Source organism: Gymnoscopelus braueri (genome assembly GCF_963280865.1).
Source record: "Gymnoscopelus braueri genome assembly, chromosome: 9".
NCBI lineage: Eukaryota > Metazoa > Chordata > Actinopteri > Myctophiformes > Myctophidae > Gymnoscopelus > Gymnoscopelus braueri.
The window spans coordinates 24,087,688-24,095,187 of NC_137610.1; the positions used below are offsets into that span (position 1 = coordinate 24,087,688).

A 7,500-nucleotide genomic window follows, 5' to 3' on the forward strand; every position below is an offset into this window, starting at 1 on the left:
GGTTTCTACAGACCCGTTTTGAGGCCACAGTTTCAGCAAATTCAAATCCTTGTGAAATCTGACATTTTGCATAATGACTGTGTGAATGCTCGCCTCTCACTGAAAATGACACGTCAGTCGCTTCCTGCGTGAAAAGTGATTAATGCTTCAATGTATGCTCCGTCGTACAACTGTGCTGCTCAGCGGAAAGAGCCGACAAATACCTGACCCGACCCTATTTGTGCCGTCATAACACAAAGTATAAATCTGGCTTAAAAAAGTGGTTTAATCTCATCGCAAATCTTTTAGGCCTTTTAGGGCAGGAATGGGGGGAGGAGTGAAATATAAAGGCTAATTTAGATAATTAATCTACATAATTTCTTCTTGTTCGACAAAGTTGGTCTTAAAAGGCAGAGGAGAGAGGTGGAGGCAGATAGAGGTTGAGACATAAAGTGAGGAAGAAAAGGAGATGAGGAACTAAGAAAGGATCGAGGAGACTAAGTCAGACAGACGGAAAAAGAAAAAGAAAAAACAGAGAAGCAGTTCCATGGAGCTCATTACTATCATTGACATTAGATTATAGGGGTGAGACCACAGATGTAATCAAAAACCACCTCAGAATGAGAAGGCAAAACTCTGTGTCTAGTTGAGTTTTGGTCTGTACTGTATATGTAAGGCACATTGTACTGTGGCAGCCATAGCTGAATGAGTAGAGTGGTTGTGGTGGGAAGTAACTAAGTACATTTACTCAAGGACTGTACTTAAAGGGATAGTTCACCCTCAAAAATACTTTTTTTCCATCGATTACTCACCACACGGAGCCTTGAATTCATGGAGGCTTTTTAGTTTTTGTCGTATTCCTAAGCCAATAATTTGATGAGCGGCGGCAGTCTTGAATTCATATTCAAGACTTCATGGGGTGTGAAATTGATAGAAAATAAGTAATTTTTTTGGGTGAACTATCCATTTAAGTACAATTTTGAGGTACTTTTACTTTACTTGAGTATTTCAATGTTTCAGTACTTTATACTCCACTACATCTCAGAGGCAAATACTGTACTTTTCTTTATTATCAGTTTGAAATAATCGTGATATTGATTTGAGGTCATATGGCTCCAGCCTTACTGGGAATCTGTGGTAATTCCATCTGTTTTACCTGGGGAAGGGTGACTCTAATGTTACACCATGTCAGAAGCCTGTCAGAACTGTCACTTTAACCTGACCTGTGAGGCTGTGTCCATTTTTACGCTTACAGGGTTAAATGAACTCTCTGGATTCTGCTGTGTAGCACTCCTGTCCACCAGACCCATTTTCACATTCCATTCCCCTGCACACACCACCACATCTGTTCTCCTCTGTCCCCACCCAAACACCACCACGCACACCCCCAAACACCACCCAAACACCACCATGCACACCCCCAAACACCACCCAACCCCACCACGCACACCCCCAAACACCACCCAAACACCACCACGCACACCCCCAAACCACCACCCAAACACCACCCAAACACCCCCAAACACCACCAAAACACCACCCAAGCACCTCCACGCACACCCCCAAATACCACCAAGCACACCCCCAAACACCACCCAAACACCACCCAAACACCACCCAAACATACCCAAACACCACCACGCACAACCCCACACACCACCCAAACACCCCCAAACACCACCTAAACACCACCCTATCAACACCCTGCACACACCACCACATATGTTCTCAATACCCCGAAAACACAGTTTCATACCCATATAAGTCATGATCTGCAGCTCTTTGTGCACAATAAAAATCCTCTGTGGTAATTTTACTCAGAGAGTGTACAAATGTAACCAAATGGACGGGTCCGTTAAGTAAAAAAATACCCTATGTCTTCTGTGTATTTGTCCTGTGAAATACATAGATGTATGCCTGAAAGGTCGCTGGAGAAACAGTATTTTAGTTTCACAATACATGATGTCACATCAGAACAATGGAATTTAGGTTCAAAATCTGCAACATTTCCCTTTTAACACTTTACTGTGTGACACTTTCCTTGTCTAGCATAGAGAAGAACTAAAATGACAAATATGCTAGAGGTGACCTTTGAACTCCTCTGTATGGGTGAGTGGGGGGTTTGAAAGGGGGGGGCTGGGTGAGATCCACGACCCTGAGGTCAAACTCACACTATTTGTCTCCACAGGTCAGATAGAGCAGTGGTTCCCACATTATTTAGCTTGAGACGCAAGGGAGACATTTTATTAGATTTTTCTTTCATATTTATGAAATTCTTTAGAAAAAATATGTTATCATTTGTTTTTTGAATATCTTTGAATATGTAGGAAACAAAGAGGGATATTTACTCACGACCCTCAAAAAGGGGTCCGCGAAACAGTGAGATAAAGCCGTGGTTCCCAACCTGGGGTCTGGGCTCCCACTGGGGGTCGCGCCAAAGATCACATAGGGGGGCGTGAGGAAATGTCTGTTTGGAGGTAGTCCAACATTTTTTTTTTTTTTTCACAAAATCACAACTTGCTTTCCTCCACTCAGTGTGATGTCAGTAGGCCTACAACTTGGACGGATACAGACAACTTTTAAACATTTTCAAAGGGTTTCTAAAATAGCAAAGATACCTCACAATGCATATTTTCTCTATTTGTCGTAAAATAACTATATAGGGCTTAAGTGGTTTACGGGCGTTAGGAGCACCAGCACGCACAACAGGAACACCGCGCCATGATGTCACTTCCTCCTCCTAACTCCTCCCCCTGTACAGTGGTAGGACAAAGTACTCAGTATAAGTACGGTAAGTAGTAAGCAGGGGGGTGGGGGGGGGTAAAGACTTATTGCTGGTATCGGCCAACAACGGGGGAGAGCGCTAGACCCCACTGGGAGATGGATTGCTGAGGTGGAACACTGCACCTGCCATCAGCCCCCAGTATGTACAGCACAACTTAGTTAACCAAGCCGTTACCCAAGCCGTGCTTTATATGGCTGAAAACCACACAGGTGTGTGTGTGTGTGCGTGTGCATTTCTGTACGGCTTGGAAACTGACGAAAAGGCAGGAGGCTGGAGGTGGCAGAGGAGGGAGCTACCATTCTCATTAGGAGGAGAAATGACAACATTATAGAGGATCAGCCCAGGTTAGGAAGTTTGAGGATAAAGCAAGAGAGGCGAGGTTGAGGCAGGTGGGACATGGAACGAGGGGTTCATTGGAAGAAGGATGCTGAAGATGGAACTGCCTGGCAAGAGGAGAAGAGGAAGGCCAAAGAGGAGGGAAGGCCAAAGAGGAGGTTTATGGATGCGGCCATGCAGGTGGCCCGAGTGACCGAGGAAGACGCAGAGAACAGAAGCAGATGGAAAACAGATGATCCGCCTGTGGCGTACCCTGATGTAAATTAGCCGAAAGAAGAAGAAGAGTTGACTGAGTACAACAGGGACCTACAGTCTGTAATTTAACCATAATTTTCCCCTGGATAATATATGAAGGAGGGATGACAGGGAAGGAGAGGCGGTTACAAAAATTAAAGATAGAAGGACCCGCTGTTGATGAAAGACGGAACAGAGGGGAGGAGGGAGGGCAGGCTCCACGTTCACAGCTGTCCCAGCAGTAAAGTAACTAAGTACATTTAGTACTGTGCTGAAGTATAATTTTTAATGAATGTTACTATTACCATTAGTTTACTGGGACAATGTTTAGACAAAAAAGGTTCAGTATTGGCAATTAAACTTTTTTTTTTTTACACATTATGACAAATTGGGGGGGGGGGGTGAGTGAAATGAGACATTCTGCATAATGACTACTTTTACTTGTTGGGACTTTAAATATATTTTGATGCCAATACTGTGCTTTACTCAAATGTAATGCAGGACAGAATATTTCTACATTGTGGTATTGCCAAAACAAATCTGAGTACTTCTTCCACCACTGATGGTTGTGCATGGGGGGGGGGGGGGGCTCCACGTGAGCGGCTGTCCCAGCGTGTTTCAATTAGCAGGGTAGCTTTGAAGCCGCAGCCCAGACCGACCACCGACCGGCCCGGAGAACAGAAAGTAGGACGGAGAGAGAGAGAGAGAGAGAGAGAGAGAGAGAGAGAGAGAGAGAGAGAGAGAGAGAGAGAGAGAGAGGATGGGAAAAAAGGGTGACGGTGAAAGCAAGGGGGTGAGAAAGTGGGTGATAGAGAAACAAAGGGGTCATCGAGGGCACAGCAGAGTCATGAAGTGAGAACAGTAAACCACGCGAGGTAGAGAGAGACAGGGAGAGAAACACACACACACACACACACACACACACACACACACACACACACACACACACACACCACACCACACACACACACACACACACACACACACACACACACACACACACACACACACACACACACACAGAGAGAGAGAGAGAGAGACAGAGAGAGAGAGAGAGAGAGAGGAGACAGAGAGAGAGAGAGAGAGAGAGAGAGAGAGACGTAGAGAGATAGCTGTAGAGAGAGAAAGAGAGAAAAAGAGAGTGAGAGAGACAGAGGGAGTGAGCGAGAAAGAGAGAGAGAGAGAGAGAGAGAGAGAGTGTGTGAGAGCGAAAGAGTGTGTCTGTCTGTCTGTCTGTCTGTCTGTCTGTCTGTCTGTCTGTCTGTCTGTCTGTCTGTCTGTCTGTCCAGTAATCTCTTCAGAGCCCATATTCATAGTGTCATTAACTTTCAGCTCAGACGGTGGTGTGGTGGGTTGACCCAGCCACCTCTCACCTCAGCCAGCAATGTGTTCTCAGTGTGTGAGACTTTTAGCCCTGCACTGTAAGCCTGCTAACAGAGCTGGCATTGTGTCCGTCTGTTTCATGTGAGCCTGCTCCTACGTTCTCTCTCCTCTACCGCAGATTCCGGACACTGCAGGCCACACGTGGTGATGACTACGGGTGTACCAGTTAATCGAACAAATCTATGTAATAATTGAATAATATAATCAATTAGTTATCAATCCGATCGATAGTCGCAGGCTAGTGATGACGAGCAAGACAAGTCAGAGGAAAGGGCACAGAGGAAAGGGCACAGGAAGACAAAATGACAGACAGACAGACGGACGGATGTACCTGCACCTTCAGACAGACAGACAGACAGACAGACAGACAGACAGACAGACAGACAGACAGACAGACAGACATGGGAGTGAAAGGTCAGCCTGGCAGCAGCCATGCACCCTGTACCTTCTGGTTGAGTCCTCTCTTCCTGATCCTGCGGGCGTGGCTTCCTGTGGACAGCACCAGCACGCACAAGCAGGAGCACCACAGGTGCCGGGACCGCGCACCGCGCCGCCATGATGATGTCACTTCCTCCTCCTAACTCCTCCCCTGTACAGTGGGGACAAAGGACTCAGTAAGTACGGTAAGTAGTAAGCAGTGGGGGGGGGGGGGGGGGGGGCAAGACTTATTGCTGGTATGGGCAGAGAACGCGGGAGTGCGCTAGACCCCACTGGGAGATGGATTGCTGAGGTGGAACGCTGCACCTACCATCAGCCCCCAGTAGGCCTATGTACCGCACAACTTAGTAACCCAAGCCGTGCTACTCATATGTTGAGTTGGCAGTGCCCGGGATGGAACCCATGACCTTGTGGTCCAAAGGCAAGTGCTCTATACCGACTGAGGTATACCCGGACACTACCACCACAAAGTACTCAACCCCAGTACTTGAGTCAAAGTATAGAGACTCCTGGTCATACGTTACTCCACTACTGAAGTTCTTCAGTTAAAGTACTGGAGTACTTGCTTTAGTTTAGGGTTAAAGTACATGCTTTTAAAAGTACTTAATTATTCAAAAGTATAAATGACAGTGCACTTTCCTTTTAACATTGTTGTATTGACATTTAGACATTTAAAAACTTTCCAGAGATTTTCAAAGAAATTTGCCAGGACATTCATCCAGTCTACGCATTGTGAACTTATAGATCGGCTATATTTTCACTACACCTGAAATAGTATTTAAGTGGTCAATTCATAATGTACTTTTTTCCCTCCAGTCAAAAGTACGATATTGGTCTTTGAAACATAGAGGAGTGAAGGTCATAAGATGAAATACAAATGCTCAATTAAAGTTTACCAAAAAAAAGGTACTCAAGTACAGAACTCAAATAAATGTACTTCGTCACTGTCCACCACTGCCCCTGTATCCCCCCCAAAATCCTCCTTCCTTCCTCCCTCCACCTTCGCTTCCTCTTCCTCTTCCTCTTACCCTTCCTGCCTCAGAAGTGTCTCTCCCCCTTGCTGTCGCTGTGTCACCGCTGTAAAGTTCTCCCCCCGTGAGAAAAGCAGCCACAGATGGCTCGGGTTCTGCGAGTGCGTTGCTGTAGAAAGTCCTGTCTTCTCCGGCAGCTCAGCTGCAGTGCAAGCCAGGACCTCCACTCCTCATGTGCAGCCCGTGCTTGTGTCAGAGATTACACAAGCCCCCCTCCCTCCTTTTCTCTCTCTCTCTCTCTCTCTTCTCACTCTCTCACTCTATTCCTCGCCCACAGGACCTTGCCTTCAGAAGTGCCTGAGGAAAGAACGCAGGGCAGAGAGCCCGACAGAGCCGAGGTGGAGAGGAGCAGAATGAATGGAGGCAGTGTGGAGAGGGAGTGAGGGAAGGAGGGGTTAAAGAGAGAGAAAGAGAGAGAGAGAGAGTTAGGGGAGCCAAGCTGGAGGAGGTGGAGGGGGAGAGAGAGAACAGCAGCTGTCCACGCATCAGTTGTTTGAGAGTGGCGAGTTTGAGACTGTCTGCTGTGCTGGCACACAGTGCACATGTCTCTGAGAGAGAGAGAGAGAGAGAGAGATGAGAGAGAGAGAGAGAGAGAGAGAGAGGGGGGGGGGGAGTGGGAGAAGAGACAGACTCAGAGAGGGCAATGTGTTTTAGACCTCCCCTTTGCCCCCCAGGTGTGTGCGCGCGCACGCACGTGCGTGTGTGTGCATGACTGTGCAAAAAGAACGAGGGCTTGGCTTAAATATGGGGCGGCAATTTCTCGCGCCTGCTAGCCCAGTATTCATGCATGCATACAGCACATGCATACAGTATACATACATGCATACATGCGTGCAACTTATGTGCATGTATTCAGTGTCCTGCAGACCTTCCTGTTTGTTTCACACAGTGATCTATGTGAGAACATAGTCTCTGGACGCTGACCGCCTGAGTGGATTAGCATCAGCGTGTGTGTGTGTGTGTGTGTGTGTGTGTGTGTGTGTGTGTGTGTGTGTGTGTGTGTGTGTGCGTGTGTGTGTGTGTTTTCAGAGAGGATCCTGTGTGATCTCTACCGCATTGACCCATAAAGAATGCGTGTTTCAGGGAAAGGGGCCTCTTTGACTCTCCGTCCACCTCTCTCTCTCTCTCTCTCTCTCTCTCTCTCTCTCTCTCTCTCTCTCTCTCTCTCTCTCTCTCTCTCCCCCTCTTATACTCTCTCTTCATTTGTCTCCCTTTCTCTGTCTTTTGTGTCCTTTTGTGGTTCTCGCCATCCCACCTACCTCTCTCGTCTCGGCCCCTTTTTCGATTTGTCTCGCGACTTGTTCCCCTCTCAAA

General features: G+C 47.1%; 1 protein-coding gene across 1 annotated transcript in view; it reads right to left on the reverse strand.

The window, feature by feature from the left end:
• Positions 1–5,301, reverse strand: part of wfdc1 (WAP four-disulfide core domain 1) — an 11,171-nt gene extending 5,870 nt beyond the window's left edge. The window contains exon 1 of the mRNA XM_080437357.1: positions 5,163–5,301. The gene's annotated coding sequence lies outside the window, so the exon portion shown is untranslated. The remainder of the gene's footprint in view (positions 1–5,162) is intronic.
• Positions 5,302–7,500: the final 2,199 nt, after the last annotated feature.